At 36.4% G+C, this 18298-nt stretch overlaps 1 protein-coding gene across 7 annotated transcripts in view; it reads left to right on the top strand.

The window, feature by feature from the left end:
* Window positions 1–18298, top strand: part of KIAA0586 (KIAA0586 ortholog) — an 81862-nt gene that overhangs the window by 51474 nt on the left and 12090 nt on the right. The gene's annotated exons all lie outside the window — the stretch shown is intronic.

Raw genomic sequence — 18298 nt, 5'->3', positions numbered from 1 at the left:
TAATCCAAGTCAGAAAGGAAAAGGTCTTAGGCATTAAAAAATGAAATCAGCTGGGTGACCTTGGACCAGTTACTCTTTCTCAGACCTAGGAAGAAGACAAAGGCAAGCCACTTCTGAAAATCTTATCCAGAAAACTAGGAACTGGTCCAGGTACTTGCCAGGAGTCAATCCTGACTCAGAAGCACCACCAAAAAAAGGAAAATTGTATCTACTGTATATTACTTTATCTCAATTTTGCAAGCTTTTAAAATTCAGTGGTATAGATATTGAGAGAAATGGTGAGATTGAAGGATAGAGAGTGCAGAATAATGTTTCAATCTCTTTTGAGATTCTGAACTTTTCAAAGTTTCCTGAGGAAAAATAATGCAGAGATATCTAGCAGAGTATAGAAAACATATATTTGCATTTTCTTATGCAGTTATACTTGTCTGAAAACTGGGATTAGCGGTGGCTCCCATGAATGATCTCTTTTGAGGTAAATCCTCATTTGATGCTGGAGAGCATATATGAAGTTTTAGTTTAGCCAATCTGCTTGTATCTGAGTACTTGACCACCAGATGGCAGTGGCATGTGCTTATAAAGGAGGAAGGCTATGAAGAGAGCTCCCCTTCTTACAAAATGGAAAATGACACAACCAACAAAATTATTCGTGATGTTAATGGTTATTTAAGGGATAACTGCTTTGCTGTAAATGCCATATAAAACAGAATTTAATTAGACCAGGTTGTAGCAGGATAACTGTTGATATTTATTATTTTATGGCAAGCTAAAATCTTTTAGCCCTAGATCAGTTGGAGATAGCTTCAGATTACAGTTTTTCTACATAATAAAATGTCCTGCTAGACATAAAGGAAATTATCTTGAAAATGATGAAGAATGATTTTACATTCAACAAATTATCATGTTAATATATATTTCATTTATAATATATTTATGCTGGAAATTTTATAGGCTATTTACTATAATATGGTAAGTATTACTTATTTTTTAAATAACAATCATGAACTATGAGCAGTATATACTTGTTACAAGTTTATAAAGAATGAAGTACTTGTTTGAATCAAAATGTTTGTGTATGGTCGCACGTGTGTGTGTGTGTGTGTGTGAGAGAGAGAGAGAGAGATATTAGGGGGTGAAGGTTCGTTCTCCAAGCTTGTGGGTTGGTTTCCAAATGTTTTGTTACCAGGTAACATCTTCAGCGGAGTTTAGAGGATGTCAGTGTCAATGTCCTTCTGTTTATAAGGGCTTCAGATGTAAGTTATCAAGTGAGGGTCTTGTGATGGATCAGGTGTGAGTTATCAGTGAGAGGCTTGCGATGGGGGGTTTATATTGGGGCATGGTTATTGGGAAGAGAACTGCTGGTCGGGAGGGGAGGGGGCTTGTGTGGGTTGGTTGAGGGTCAGTATTGTCTCTGGTTGGTTGTGTGATTGATTTTGGATTCTGAGGAATTTGTGGGCTGGTTGTAGGTCAATGTATCTGTTGATGGAGTTGCTTATGGAGCACCAGGCGTGGCAGGTAGTAGAGTGCGTTGATGATTTTGGTGTTGCTCCAGTCAAACAGGTGCTGTTTGGTGTTGGTGTCTATAGAGAATAAGGATTTGGGATCGTGGCTTTCCCAAAAGAGAGATGATTTTATATTACAAATATTACAATTATATTTACACTAATATATTCACCTGAATGGTAATGTTAAGGAAAACTACTTCAGGTGGTAAATCATATCAGAAATGTATCTTTAAATATTATGAAGATCACCTTACATTCACTGAGAATACAGTAAAATAAAGATTTTTATTTTGCATAACATATTTTTGAGTAGGATAAGATAATCTTTCATTAAGGAGCATCTTCCTTTTGGATAAATATACTGTAGTTGTGCTTCTAATTTGATTTTTGTTCTGTATATACTTTAAAAATCCTCATGTGGAAAATCAGTATTTAATTTTTTATACACATATTTCATTATATGTGTATAATTAAATATTATATAAATACAATATAGTGAAATACATATATAATCCAAAGTGCAGGGGAAGTTAATTGATTAAAGTTAAATTTTTGGAAGGATTCTGTTTGTTCAGGTAAGAATTATTAATTTAATGTGGAATATTGATTTTGACAAAATTATACAAGGTTGCTAGACTTATTGGAAATATTGGGAAGCTTTTCCTTGTTTCTGAATATCTTTCAAACTTTCTCCTATTATCTATATTAAATACATTACAAAATTAATATTTATTTTCAGAAGCTTTATTGGTAAATTCTGGTAAGAAAACCACATAATTTGTTAGTTATTTCTGATTCCAGTAACCTCTAGATTTGCCAGATAATTAGCCTTTTAACTTTTTAATGAAGCCTTGCTTTATACTTAAGGCCTGCAGTCAGGTGCAAATAAAGATGTTGGTTTTGTCCTGTTAATCCTACAATTTGGACAAAGTTGCTCTGACCAATGGGCTGGAGATTATTGCTTCCCATTAGAGTTAATAAGAGGCACAGGATGGGCAGTGCCAAATGAAGGGAGGCACTGAGGAGAGGCTTTCTGATCTGCTAGCCAGAACTTTAAAAAAAAAGTCCCTGCTTGATATGTCTTGTTTTCTGGAAAAGCAGTACCTTTTTAATACTGCACCATATGTAATGCTTAAATGTTTCTACCTATTATAAGCATCAGCACTCTCAAAATTTCACAGGCCAATAAATTTAGATAAAGTCTTTTCATATATTGACTCATGATACATAATTACATCATATTAAGGAGAACATTTGGTGTAGTGGTTAAGGTGCTGGAGTCAAAATAGGTGACCCTGAGTTCTAGTTCTCCCCTAGGCCAGGGGTAGGCAACCTTGGCTCTTTTATGACTCCTGGACTTCAACTCCCAGAATTTCTGAGCCAGCATAGCTCAGCTTGGAAACCTCTCCCTTTCCCCTCAGCATGGCTGGCTCAGGAATTCTGGGAGTTGAAGTCCACCAGTCATAAAAGAGCCAAGGTTGCCTACCCCTGCCCTAGGCACAGAAGCTAAATGACTGATTTGGGCCACTTATTCTCCCTTGGCTTAACCCATCTCACAAGACTGTTGTAGGGAAAATGGGAAGAAACACTATGTTCATCACCTTGAGTTATATAATATAAAGGTATGGTATTGCTCTAATAAATAAAAATAAACAGTGGTAGGTTACAGGAAAATATTAAGAACTCTGCACTGTTACTATCTGACACATTTTTAAACATTGGATCTTGTGAAAAACTTGCTTCTTACACAAATTTTCATCATTGAGCCAATTTTAATATTGGACCAACTTCCTATACCAAATAACATATGGGTTCTATCAGGCAGTAATAGAAATTATTTGCCATTTAAAATTGTTGGATCTACTTTGCATTGCTATCCTTGAATATATTAAACATTTCACACATTTAGCAAGCAGCGTAGCTGTCATGATGAAACGTATGATCAAGGAACAGTCTGTAAAAACTTACAAGATTTCTGTGCAGTACAGGAAAAAAAGTATTGGAAGTTAATGTGTGTTTACAGAACTAATTTCTTCTATTAATAAATTAATTGCTTAAAACACTTTGCTGCTGTTGCCTTGTCATTAATCACAAATTATTCTAATGAATTGTATTTATTTTAAATTCCTACCAGATGCTTTAGCTGTAAGTAACAACACAGTCAAAAATGAACAATTGATATAAAAAATAATAGTTTATGGGATAATTTTTCTTGATTTTCTTTTGACGATTGCTTTTGAAGGACAGAATGATGTGAGAAAATATGCCATATTGCTTGAAATAAAAGCTTGCAGTATAATAAGAAAATCGTCAGATAGCACAGAGCAGTAGGAAGTAAGTTTGGGATAGTACAAAACTTGTTGGCATCATAACTGGGACAGTTCCTATGGATTGGAAAAACAGAATTGATAGGAATTGAGGCCTAATCACTTTCAGAAGCCTAAGCAGAGTTTACAATGCTTCTCTGCTTCTTTCAACAGCCAGACCAGTTTGGTCCTGGAAAGGTCTTGGTGCCAAGCCATACAGGATACTATAGAATTGATAACACACTATTTAAAGAGCAGTTACATAGTATAATTGAAGCACCTTAGTGTTAATTTTAAAAGAGCCTTTATGGATTATTATTTTAAATAATTTGAAGGTTGTATTTCTTTTCATAATATTTCAGGAATTTAGTTCTCTTTCCTACTCTTTCATCTCCCCATAACATTTATTATTAGTTCTGATGGAAGAAAAAAATGCAAATAGAGTGCCTGTACTTGATCCAACTGGAGCTAAGATGAGGAAAAAAGATTAAAGACCATCTCCCCTAATGTTTACTTTGATGAAGGCCGAAACACCCAGCAATTATTCAAAAAAATATTTTTTAAATTGGTAGAATCAATTTCTGATCTCTGACATTATATATATTTTGTCCGTAAGCCAAGAGTCCATCACTATTTCTTAAAGCAATGCAATCCGTACAAAACAAGTGAAGAAATGCTTCCTTTTCTCTGCCTTAAATCTATTTTCCAGGAAATTTGAATGTATGTGTATGTGGTGAAATTCCTAAACAAATATATAAAGAAAGATGAAATCGGTTGAGAGTAGAGATGTTGTTGGATGGAGTTGATGAGGTCCTGAAAATAGAGAGGTAGGAGGCTTAAAAAAGAAAAAAGCACTATATGAAGTGTGTGTCCATGTGGTAGAAACTAGTTTGCTAGGATGAAATAGCCTTACAAATGGTGTTGATGTACAATTGTTTTCACAATGCCTCTTTTTTGTCTTATCTCAGGCCTTGGGTTATTTCCAACTCCTTTTCTCACTCCACAAAATGTTCCCTGTCTTGAGAAGAAATATTGTTGCAATATGTGTGTACTGTAATGTCTGTGTATGTGTTTGTGTGTATATATGTATGTGTGTGTATGTATGTATATACTAAGCTGATTCTGGCAGGAATCATTGCAAAAACGAGGGGTTTTAGGTCAGCTACCTGTAAAGGGTGAGAGAGATAAAGTACTTGAATGCTGAACAAAGGATGAGGATAAAACAGATAGTTGAAAAGGGGAAAAAGGGGATTCTGTCAATAGAAGCAGAGAAAAGGAAATATAATTTATTGTAGGGATTCTGTCTATTTAAGAAAGGCTTTTTGCCAATTTCTGGTAACTTTACATGGGGCTCAGAAGCTTACCAGGATATAATAGGTCAACCTATTCCTAGAAATAAGAAGAAATTTCCTGACAGAATAATTAATCAGAACGGCTTCAGAAGTTGTAGATGCTCCATCACTGGAGGATTTTAAGAAGAGAATGGGCAGCCATTTGTCTAAATGGTATAGAGTTTCCTGTTTGAGCAAGGGGGCTGGACTAGAAGACCTCCAAGGTCCCTTCCAACTTTGTGATTCTGTTAACTCGAATAGTTTTTTTCCTGATAGTGGGAGCAACAACACATATTTTATGCTAGTAATAATTGCTACCACTTCTATTAAGAGAAGCCAAACATGCAGGCAGGGCACAAATCCCACTGGCATCAAGCTTGACTAGTGGGAATAAAAGTGGATGAGGATGAGCTGGAGAGACTGACCTGGTTTCATCTTTTCAAGCATCGGTCATATTGCATAAATGGGGAACAATATTAATGGTAAATAAAGAAAAACCTCTCTGAGATGCTAAATGATTGCATTTGCCCAAGAGCTATCTCATTACCTTTGCCAAAGTTTCTCATAAATTGGATCTGTCAGTCACAGCATGGTACCTGTCATTCTGACACACATACCAAGCAGAAAATATAAAAGTGTCCTTAACTGCCCCCTGGGTTATTCTGCATTCTGCATATATTTATGCCTCCATAAGTTAATTCCTTTCTTGGTAGTTCTAGATTGCATTCCTGAATTGTAGTTAGAAAAGGTAATCACTTTCAACATTTTATTTTGAAATGCAAAGGTATCAGTCTCAAAACAGTTTCAGCCAGTTAAAAAAAAAAGAAATCATTATTTATAAATGAATTTAGAATCTGGTGGGAAAAGGAGGCTTAGGTGAAAGTGTCTGTAATTGGAAACTGTTTGGTTCTCGGGCTTTGGTCAGAAAGGGTCTGCTATTGGGGTCATTGCTGATGTTGAAAGAATTATCAGTGGGATGAGTGATGCTGGTGAAAAGATTCTGGTATCCAAACAAAGATTATTCCCTACTGAGATTTGTGGATATAGTCTGTGGATCCCAAATGTATGGGAAATTTACTCTGCCAGTCCATCTGAGTTTGTCCTTTTGGCAACTTTCCTTATTTTGGTGCCTCCAGAATAATAGAACAGAATAACAGAGCTGGAAGTCTTCTATTCTTGAAGATCCTCTAGTCCAACCCCCTGCTCAAACAGGAAACCCTATATCATTTCAGACAAATGGTTGTCCAATCTCTTCTTTAAAACCTCCAGTGATGGAGCAGTCACGACTTCTGAAGGCAAACCATTCCACTGATTAATTGTTCTGTCAGGAAATTTCTCCTTATTTCTAGTTTGCTTCTCTCCTTGATTAGTTTCCATCCATTGTTTCTTGTCCTGCCTTAAGGTGCCTTGAAGAATAGGTTGACCTCCTCTTACAGATATATTATGACTGCAATTTCCAGGATTCCCAACAGCAGAGTTGGCATAAGGATGGATTACCAACAGAGCAGCACTGCTGAATAAGTTCAATATTTGATACTTCCCACAAGTTCTTTAAATAGCTATATAAAGACACATCGAGAAATTGCTTATTAAGATGTAGTTATTTATTAAATTTAATCCAGTGGTCAAGAATATTATTTGGGCAATTGTACATACTTATTAAAATTACATGCATTGTAATTAAAATGTAGAAAAAATATATTACACCCACACAAATCACCTTTGATGACAACGTTAGTGTCCAGGTAAGGAAATATGGTAGGTGTTAATTCTTTAGGTCATTCATCCTGAAACATTTTGAACTGGCCTACAGTGGTACTTAAAGACTTGCAGATCCCTTTGAATGTTCAATGTTTCTGCATAAATAGTGCACAAATCTGTATAAATATGACTTAAAATGTGATCTTTTCTCCACACAAGTCCTAAAAATTAGGTAGGAGAACCTCAGTTAAACAAATGAGTCAAGAATATTATACTTGTTAATTTATTGTGAATGATCCAAAATTACATATTTATGTGTGTACTTCTAGGATTATCAATCCATTTAGCAATATAGAAAGGTTTAAATTAACCAAACCAGCATTGCCTAATTTTCTGATACATCCACAGTTTTCAGCAACAATGCCTACAGCCATTTGCAAGTCTAGTTCATTTTTTTGTTTTCAACAACTTCTTACACTTTAATCAACTGAGAATGCCAGCTTAGTTTACAGGTAAATATTCAGAGGGAAAAATACAGTATAACAATTTCCAAATAGTTTTCAGAGGTAGCCCCATGTATAATGTATGATCATTTAAGAAGTTGCCAGAAGGTGAAAAATTCTTGTTCAGGCAGGGTTATATATCAATCAAACTGTAAAGAGTAAAGAGACTAACCTTGACGCAAATAGGCAAGATCCAGTCCAAACTATCAAAAACAGTACCATAGAAAATAGATTAAAAACACAAGTTAAAATAGGCAAGAAAATGGTAAGAGGGCACCTGTCCAGCCTAGATGAGTCCAAATCCCTAGGACCAGATGGATTACGCCCCAAGATTGTGAAGGAACTGGCAGATGTGATCTCAGAACCACTGAACTATATCTTTCAAAAATCCTGGAGCACTAGGGAACTACCAGAGGACTGGAAAAGAGCTGATGTAGTTTCCAACTTCAAAAAAGGGGAAAAAATGGATCCAGGAAACTACAGACCTAACAGCCTGACCTCAATACCTGGGAAGATTCCGGAAAAGATAATCAAGCAACGAATCAACAAACACCTATAGGCAAATAAAGTCATTACCAAAAGCCAACATGGGTTTATCAAAAACAGATCATGCCAGACAAATCTTATTGCATTCTTTGACCAAGTGACAAAATTAGAGGACCAGAGGAATGCTGTGGATATAATTTACTTGGACTTCAGTAAGGCATTTGATAAAGTAGACCACAACCTACTACTTGATAAGATAGAAAAATGTGGGTTAGACAGCATCACCACCAGATGGATTCGTAGCTGGCTGACCAGCCGTACTCAGCGTGTGGTCCTCAATGGAACTGCATCTACATGGAGGGAAGTGTGTAGTGGGATGCCCCAGGGCTCTGTTCTGGGCCCAGTACTCTTCAACATTTTCATCAATGATTTGGATGAGGGGATAGAAGGAGAACTCATCAGATTTGCAGACGATACCAAGCTGGCAAGAATAGCCAACACTCCAGAAGATAGGCTTAAAATACAGGAGAATCTGGACAGACATGAACACTGGGCGCTATCTAACAAAATGAAATTCAATGGTGAAAAAAGTAAGGTTCTACATTTAGGCAAGAAAAACCAAATGTACAGGTATAGTATAGATGGTACCTTGCTCAATAGTAGTAACTGAGAGGGACCTCGGAGTCCTAGTGGACAGTCACTTAAATATGAGCCAGCAGTGTGCTGCAGCTGCCAAAAAAGCCAACATAATGCTAGGCTGCATTAACAGAGGGGTAGAATCAGGATCACGTGAAGTATTAATACCACTTTACAATGCCTTGGTAAGGTCACACTTGGAATACTGCATCCAGTTTTCATCACTGCGATGTAAAAAAGATGTTGAGACTCTAGAAAGAGTACAGAGAAGAGCAACAAAGATGATTAGGGGATTGGAGGCTAAAACATATATAAAGAACGGTTGCTGGACTTGGGTATGTCTAGTTTAATGAAGAGAAGGACAAGTGGTGACATGATAGCTGTGTTCCAATATCTCAGGGGCTGCCACAAAGAAGAGGGAATCAAGCTATTCTCCAAAGCAATGGATGAAAACTAATCAAAGAGAGAAGCAACCTAGAACTAAGGAGAACTTTCCTGACAGTTAGAACAATTAATCAGTGGAACAACCTACGTCCAGAAATTGTAAATGCTCCAACACTGGAAGTTTTTAAAAAGAGACTGGGCAACTATTTCTCTGAAATAGGATTTCCTGCCTAAGTAGGAGGTTGTCTAGAAGACCTCCAAGGTCCTTTCCAACTGTAATATTACTACTACTATTATCTGAATTTTTTATTATACCTAATGTTGCTCCTATTCTACTGAAGACTGGTTTTAGGACATCAGTTATCATAATTACATTTGCTGCAATAAACAGAGCTTATTGTTACTTAAATCTCTTTTTGAAACCATTGAAAACAGTACCCTGTCACAATATTTTGTAACAACTAATTTCACAAATGTGACAAAGGTTTGCTTTTTTATGCCAAATCTTGACATTTAATTGCCACGAGACAAACAGAAAGTAATAACTTTCCCATTTGCGGCATAGTTCAAAAGCATATCCTTCTTTACTCTTGCAGTTCATTGTTTAAAAAAGATGATTTATTTCACATAGAACTGCACAAAGTGAATTTACTTTTGACCCATAACTCATTGCAGTTTAACTCCTTGTTCTCACCCCTAGGGTTGCAAAAGAGGATATACTAATATTGTATATATAATTCCAACAATGTTGGCTTGATGTTTGTAACACTCCATCATTGTAAGACTATGTGTGCTTTGTTCTATATCTAATCCAGCATCAAGCAGATCTATATTAATTCACTGAAACAGCACTTAACTCAGAAATCCATTTAAGATTTTAAATGAAAGTCATGCCTATTTTGGTAACAATCTAATTGCCAGTGTTTCAATATGCTGCACGTACCTCATCCCTCTAAAGAATAATGGTAGTTTTCAACTGCTTGCTGTGTTTTTGGCAGGCCTTAATGAATTCTTTATTAAAATAGATCATGCTTTTTTTAAAAAAAAAATCAAGTTATTTATACTAGCCTTCTCTGCTTTAGTATCACATTTCTGTGGAAAAAATATCATACATTCCTTCCATTTTGCTCTTGGTAGGGCAATCCTATGTTATGTATGTATGTATCAATTTGTACCTGCAGAAGCCACATTCTGAACAAGGGTAGGGCCAGGGCAAAATTAATCTTAATTGAATCTTTCCCTGAAAATAAACTATCCCGATTGTAAAATTTGATAATCTTCATGTGCATATATCAACAATTGTTTCTCATAATACAAAAACCAAAATGCCAAAATATATACTCAGATATATATTCCTCCAGAAGAAACAACAAAAAAGAAAGAAAACAATGGTGATTGGAAAAGGAGTAGAAAAATGGGAATAACTGGGTGTTCATGTGGCAAAGGGCCTGAATAATTGGACAGGGATGGAAAGGAAAGAGAGACTTTGTTTAGGCATTATTGAAAGGTTAGCATTCAGCCAGCCCTCAGCCCTTCCTAAGCCTAATCTTCAAATCTACATTGACTTTCAGCAGTACCTCTGCAATTAATTTCACATTTTCCTGATTCAGGACCCTCCTTACAAATGTTTATTGAAAGAAAAAAATAACTGTAGGAGATGACCAGGCTGAGCCCGAGGGAGGGGTCAAATGCATCATCAGCCACGAATCTAAGTCCGGCCTACGTTGAATTCCACTGACTCTTATCTCCTGCCAATTTGCTTAATAATGGTTAGTGTTCCAATATCTCAGGGGCTGCCACAAAGAAGAGGGAGTCAAGCTATTCTCCAAAGTGCCTGAAGGCAGGACAAGAAGTAACGGGTGGGAACTAATTAAGGAGAGAAGCAGCCTAGAACTAAGGAGAAACTTCCTGACAGTTAGAACAATTAACCAGTAGAACAACCTGCCTACAGAAGCGGTGAATGCTCCAACACTGGAAGTTTTTAAGAAGAGACTGGACAGTCATTTGTCTGAAATGGTATAGGGTTTCCTGCCTGAGCAGGGGGTTGGACTTGATGACCTCCAAGGTTCCTTCCAACTTTATTATTATTATCAATCATCGCACAGTCAGCCAGATGTTCAGACTGGATTTGGCATTTTGTCTACCTATCGAGTCCTTACCCAGGACCTGGGATAGGCAGATGTGGATGTTTGATGGTATTACAGGTATCGTCGCAGGATGGAAGCAGTTCCTAATAAGGCCGCCTTTTGCAATTGACTAATAGCAAATTTGTCAATGCCAATGGTGTTCAAGTGGTGCTCCAGTTGTTTTGGGATTGCACCCAAGGAGCCTATGACTATTGGTACTACCCTTGCTTGCTTTTGCCACAGTCTTTCTATTTCTATTTGTAGGTCTTTGTATTTTGTTATCTTCTCCAGTTCTTTCTCTTCTATTCTGCTGTCTCCAGGCACTGCCACGTCCACTATCCAGACTTTTTTGTCTTTCTTATCGACAATTGTTAAGTCTGGGGTGTTATGTTGCAGGTGCTTGTCTGTTTGAATTCTGAAGTCCCAGAGCAGTTTAATTTTATCATTTTCTATGACTTTCTCTATTTTATGATCCCACCAGTTTTTGCTTACAGGCAAATGATATTTTTTGCAGATCTTCCAATGCACCATTGTTGCTACTTTGTCATGCCGCTGCTTGTAATCAGTCTGTGCAATCTTCTTGCAACAGCTTACCAAGTGGTCCACTGTTTCTTCAGCTTCTTTGCATAGGCGGCACTTACTGTCTGTTGCTGTCTTCTCAATTTTGACTTTGTATGCATTTGTCCTTAAGGCTTGGTCTTGTGCAGCCAGAATTAGTCCCTCGGTCTCTTTCTTCAATTTTCCTGCTCTTAGCCATTGCCAGGTTTTGTTATTATCTGCTTTCCCAGCTATTTTTTTAATGTATTGGCCATGTAGTGCTTTGTCTTCCCATGCCTCTATTCTGTTCTTCATTTGGTCTTTCTTGTAGGCCAGTTTGGTCTCTCCAGTAGTTGTTGTTATTATTATTATTATTATTATTATTATTATTATTATTATTATTATTATTATTATGGATCATCGCACAGTCAGCCAGATGTTCAGACTGGATTTGGCATTTTGTCTACCTATCGAGTCCTTACCCAGGACCTGGGATAGGCAGATGTGAATGTTTGATGGTATTACAGATATCGTCGCAGGATGGAAGCAGTTCCTAGTAAGGCCGCCTTTTGCAATTGACTAATAGCGAATTTGTCAATGCCAATGGTGTTCAAGTGGTGCTCCAGTTGTTTTGGGATTGCACCCAAGGAGCCTATGACTATTGGTACTACCCTTGCTTGCTTTTGCCACAGTCTTTCTATTTCTATTTGTAGGTCTTTGTATTTTGTTATCTTCTCCAGTTCTTTCTCTTCTATTCTGCTGTCTCCAGGCACTGCCACGTCCACTATCCAGACTTTTTTGTCTTTCTTATCGACAATTGTTAAGTCTGGGGTGTTATGTTGCAGGTGCTTGTCTGTTTGAATTCTGAAGTCCCAGAGCAGTTTAATTTTATCATTTTCTATGACTTTCTCTATTTTATGATCCCACCAGTTTTTGCTTACAGGCAAATGATATTTTTTGCAGATCTTCCAATGCACCATTGTTGCTACTTTGTCATGCCGCTGCTTGTAGTCAGTCTGTGCAATCTTCTTGCAACAGCTTACCAGGTGGTCCACTGTTTCTTCAGCTTCTTTGCATAGGCGGCACTTACTGTCTGTTGCTGTCTTCTCAATTTTGACTTTGTATGCATTTGTCCTTAAGGCTTGGTCTTGTGCAGCCAGAATTAGTCCCTCGGTCTCTTTCTTCAATTTTCCTGCTCTTAGCCATTGCCAGGTTTTGTTATTATCTGCTTTCCCAGCTATTTTTTTAATGTATTGGCCATGTAGTGCTTTGTTTTCCCATGCCTCTATTCTGTTCTTCATTTGGTCTTTCTTGTAGGCCAGTTTGGTCTCTCCAGTAGTCAGTAAGCCTTCCTGATATACTAATTTCAGTGCATCTTCATCATTGTTCTTCAGGTATTCTTCCAAAGCCATTTTTTCTTCTTCAACCATCTGATGTACTTGTAGCATTCCACGCCCACCTATTTGCCTTGGTAGATAAAGTCTGTCTATGTCACTGCGTGGATGAAGGGCGTGATTCATTGTCATTATTTTTCTGGTCTTTCTATCCATTGCTTTTAGTTCTGCTTGAGTCCAGTCCACTATTCCAGCTGTGTACCTAATAACTGGAATTGCCCAGGTGTTGATTGCCTTTATGGTATTTCCTCCATTGAGTTTGGACTTTAAGATCTTCTTCACTCTCTTGATGTATTCACCTCTAACCTTTTTCTTGACTTCAGTGTGCTTGATGTTGTCAGCTTGAAGGATACCCAAGTATTTGTAGTACTCTTCCTCATCCAGACTCTTAATGTTATTTTCGTGGGGCATCTTGATTCCTTCAGTTTTCACTATTTTTCCTTGTTTGATAGTAAGTGTGGCACATTTGTCCAAGCCAAACTCCATTACAATATCTTGGCTATATATACGGACAGTGTTGAGCAGCGATTCTATTTCAGATGATGTTTTTCCATACAGTTTCAGATCATCCATGTAAAGGAGATGGGATAGTCTGGCAGATGTTTTTGATGTTTGATAGCCATGTCCTGAGTTAGTCAGTATTTTTTATTATTATTATTATTATTATTATTATTATTATTATTATTATTGATCATCGCACAGTCAGCCAAATGTTCAGACTGGATTTGACATTTTGTCTACCTATCGAGTCCTTACCCAGGACCTGGGATAGGCAGATGTGGATGTTTGATGGTATTACAGATATCGTCGCAGGATGGTATTATAATTGTTGTTGTTGTTGTTGTTGTTATTATTATTATTATTTAGTAGTTCAGATTACTGAGCTGGGGAAATCAGAAAGTCCAGGCAGTTCAAATGGATATAAAGATTTATAGCAAGCTTAAGGTCTGTACAAGAATCTGAGCTATTAACTGGTCCAAGCAAATTGGCAATAGATAAGAGTCAGTGGAATTTAAGGTAGACTGGCCTTAGATTTCTTGTGGGCGCAAAGGGACTCATGGCTGATGACGCGTTTGACACCTCTCCTACAATAAATTTGTTTTCCCCTCTAATCTGACTTATACCTACACTGCTATGTCAACTAAAACATATAACTAAATATGAGCATAATATAAACCCTTTAGTCTTGCAAAGTACATGTTACTTACTCTTAAATTTTACTACTGAATTCATCTTCTTTTGTAACAGTAGTATGAGGAGGTCTTGCTACTGATTGTGATTAGATCATTATTAATATGAGGAGGAGTCTGGTAACAACTTTTCAGACTGACAAATGTTATCAAAAGGCATGAGTTTTTGTGAAATACAGTGACTTCTTAGGTGCGTGGTCTGGCTAAATTGATGTAGGATTTAAATTGTGTTCCCCTTCTCTCCTTTTCCAAAACTGATAATTAAGGAATGCCTTGACAAAAAGACCAACCTGGCAGTCTTCTTCTTCTTCCTCTTCCTCTTCTTCTTCTTCTCCTTTTTTTTTTGAAATGTCTGTATTAGAAAAGTATGTTATATTAATTAACGCATTTTGCTTTTTACTTATTAATGTGATTATAATTTGAACTAGACCACTGTGAAACTGTGGCAGATAAGCAGGAATTTTCCAAGCAGTCAGGTTTCTCATGCACCAAACCCATTTCTGATCACTTAATGAAAAATGCATTCAACAGTGCTATTGATAGATGAATAACTGAGCCATTTTAGAATCAACAGCTGACCCTTCTGCTTTGTTAGGTACTTTTCAAAATACATTGAAAGATAATACATAACTAATTATCCTTTAAAGTTTCTTACACACTAAGGTGTTTTTTGCTTAAAACAAAATTAAGAAATTGCATAGATATTGGAAAATGGGAAGAGATATTGGTTATATGGAATGAGATGAATTAATCTAAGGGTTAGAAATCAAAATTTTGTTTAGTCTGAAGAGCCATGGATCTCCTCACCCAGAGCTTCACAACTGTTTCTTGTTTTCTTCTATTCCGATTGACTGTTGTGTTCTGTTCACTCTCTCTTGGGCAGTGGCTTGACTTTTGTTGAATGAATCCATTGTTTTCTTTTTTATGTTGCCCATCAAGTGAGCCCCCATCTGGTTTGCATCAGACTGTTTTCACAGCCAACAACTGCTGCTTTTTCTATATCTTGACACTTAAGGGCCCCCATGCTATCAAAGCATTGCTGTGAAAATCTGTCTGGCTGGATTGGTGCAGCTGTGCTGCAGCAGCTTGAAACTATTAACCAAACAATGACAACTTAGAACTTGAACCAGTTTTTATTTCCAGTGATGTTATGTGTGAATGATGATCAGTACACTATTACTAAACCTCACAACTCAACTGTAAGGTCTCCTTTCCAGTGAACTTTTCATTCTTGTATAATCTCTACATGGTTTAATGTTTTTTGATTTACAAGTGTTTCCTGCACTAACCTTTTTTTCTAAAAAAAAAAAAAAAAAAGGCAGTGTGTAAGCAAGTTTATGCACATGTGCACAAGCACACTTAATTTCTTGACATTATCCAAGATTATATATGAATGGAACAATAAAGGGATTTGCTTCTTTAAGTGATGATTACTGTTGAATAACTAATGGGGATAAGGTTGAATTTTTTAAATTCAATAAATACAAGTCATGTGAAAAACTGCTTACAAATGATGACTGTAGGCAGGCAGGCAGGGTGTATATCTATATCAGTGTTTCTCAACCTTGACAATTTTAAGGCATGTGGACTTCAACTCCCAGAATTCCACAGCCAGCATTGCTGGCTGTGGAATTCTGGGAGTTGAAGTCCACATGCCTTAAAATTGTCAAGGTTGAGAAACACTGATCTATATGAATTCTTACATGATGTATAATTAGGATCCTGAGAACCTCTGTTTCCAGGAAGGACCTGTATCTGTTTAGTTTACCTTTTTCTCTGGAAAAGATGGTTTAACATGGCAGGGGGAAGGGCTTCTTCTCCGCCTCCTCTGATTGCATTCTCACAACAACTGCATATAAGTTGGTCCAAGCATGAGCTATTCTTCTCAAGTTTTATTTTTAAGTGAAGAATCAAACTTGGGACTTCCTGCTAATGTTTAATGTGCTATATTGGCTCTTGTGGTTCAAGGAACATCTTTATAACGCCTGAGCGCTACTTACGAAAACTTTGAAAAAAACAGTGAAAATCTGTGGCATATTATTGTTTATTGTCTGGGTCGTTCCTGAAAAATTAAAAAAAATACCCTGGGAATATATGGAAAAGCCTCGGAATACTAGTTCTCCTTGTTCCTTGCAAATGCACTCCCCTTGATGAAATTTTCTGGTTCCCTCATCCATGCTCATAATGCAGATAAAAGGACTGCTTCCAAGATTCTTTCTATAGTATTAGTTTGTCAACATAATTTCATAATACATTTTAAATGCTACATTATTCTGTGGTTGTCACAATCACCTGGAACCTTTAGGAATATACAAAAGATTTACTTGTAAATGCCTGATGCTGACCTTGGTTAGCAAATAGTTTTGCTAAAGTTCTTGGGTGAGCAGCTAAACAGATGTAATAAAATTGTGCTGGGTTGTCAGTGTTATCATTTTTTTAAAAAAAAACACTAGAAGAATGATAGTAGCCTTTATATAACAGACACGTGCAAAGGACAAGTCTAGTTTAGACATAAAGATTCACAGTCACCCCATTTGTTTGAAAAATATTCCTTCTTAATTAACTAAACTAAAGCAATTAAGTAGTTAGGGTTGTGTTGGCAGTCTTGTTAACTTGAAAACTTCCAGTGGGTGTGAAGGCCTTAAGACTGCTTCCACTATTAGTGTTTAATATAGAATTATCATAGTGCTTTAATATTTTATGGAGTATATGCCATATATGCCATCTTTTAGTCAGTATCATTCTTGAATTTCCTTGTAGCTCTTCCATATTTTCTTAAATTTCAGGAAGTCTAATATAATTCATTTCAATAATTTTATTAAGGATTGTATCAAACAAGTAAGGATAATACAAAGAATTAATGCAGAAATATATATTTAAAAGTGTTTTGTGTGTGTTTGTGTAGAAGAGAATATAACCAAGCTCAGAGAGCACCAAGGACTACACACACATACACATTCACATAGAAAAAAACCCCCAATCAATATCTAATTCAAAATTAAATAAATTAAATCTAGCTAATTAAAAATTAGAAGAAGTAACTGCCCCCTTCACCTGCAGCAAGTATAGTCTACATTAACATCTTACCACTGCCTGTTAAAATACTACTTCATATTTCTTCATTCTATACTTCACCCCTTAGGAAGCCTAATATATTTCAGAAACACTTTATTTCACGTCTTCTTGATTTTGCCAGCATATCACAACTGGAATATGGTGAGGTATTGCAGTTGTGCTGTTGAAAGAATCTTAAGCAATGTAAAGAAATTTTAAAAATACAAACAAAAGGGAAGAACAAAAGGCATAGTTTTTCACTGATTACATAATATGTAAAAGATGCTACATATCATCGAGCATTAAATGTAAAAGTGCTAAACTGAACCTAAAGAGAACTGAGTCTTCCAGAGATAAATGCATCTTTTTAAATATGATAATTTTAATGAGCGCTATAATTCAGTATGCTCACCTTGGAACTGCCATGTGAACTGTAATTACAAACAATCTTTTTTAAATTGAAAGTGCCAAGTATTGGTCAGTACACAATTCTAGAAACCTGACATTTGCCTGGGTCCTATTTATGGAGGGACCAAATAGTATTACTTTTATGGCACCGATATGCTTCTAGTTGTGGAAACTATATGTGTTTTATATATTAGTATTTTTTTCTTTTTTCATGTCAATCTTTTTTATTAGTTTACAATATAAAACACAAAAATACAAAAGCAAATAATAAGAAAAATAGAGGAGTGGAAAAGGGAAGAGAGAAGTGTAGAGAAGAAGGGAAAAAGAAGGAAAAGGCATTGGCTTCTGACTCCCTTTGGTGCTGTAGAATAAGAAGTGACATAGAACCTCAACTTTTTACTTTTACATAGTAGTATAAACTAGCCATTTCTATATCAAATCTAAATGCAGAAGCGTTTATACCTGCTTCTTACTCACCTTTCTAATTCCTGTCTGAAATCAACTTTATCATGGTTTTAATCATGCTGCCAGCAAGATATGTTAATTGTGGTAAGCAAAAATGTTGTAATTTCTAATCCTAACTTTCATCTCAAGTGGTAAATGTATGTATGGGTTTTACCTCATCAGGATGGCAAGTATGTGTAAGATAATATCTATTCACATGGTTGCCTTTCATGTATCTCCTTGAAAAAGAGCTAAAGCATATAGAATCTCAGGCTGACCTCTTCCTATCCAAA

Source organism: Crotalus tigris, unplaced genomic scaffold (genome assembly GCF_016545835.1).
Source record: "Crotalus tigris isolate CLP2741 ecotype Arizona unplaced genomic scaffold, ASM1654583v1 scf7180000023598.3388751, whole genome shotgun sequence".
NCBI classification, from domain to species: Eukaryota; Metazoa; Chordata; class Lepidosauria; order Squamata; family Viperidae; genus Crotalus; species Crotalus tigris.
Note: the sequence above shows the minus strand (reverse complement) of the source record. Positions and strands in the feature narration are given on the sequence as shown.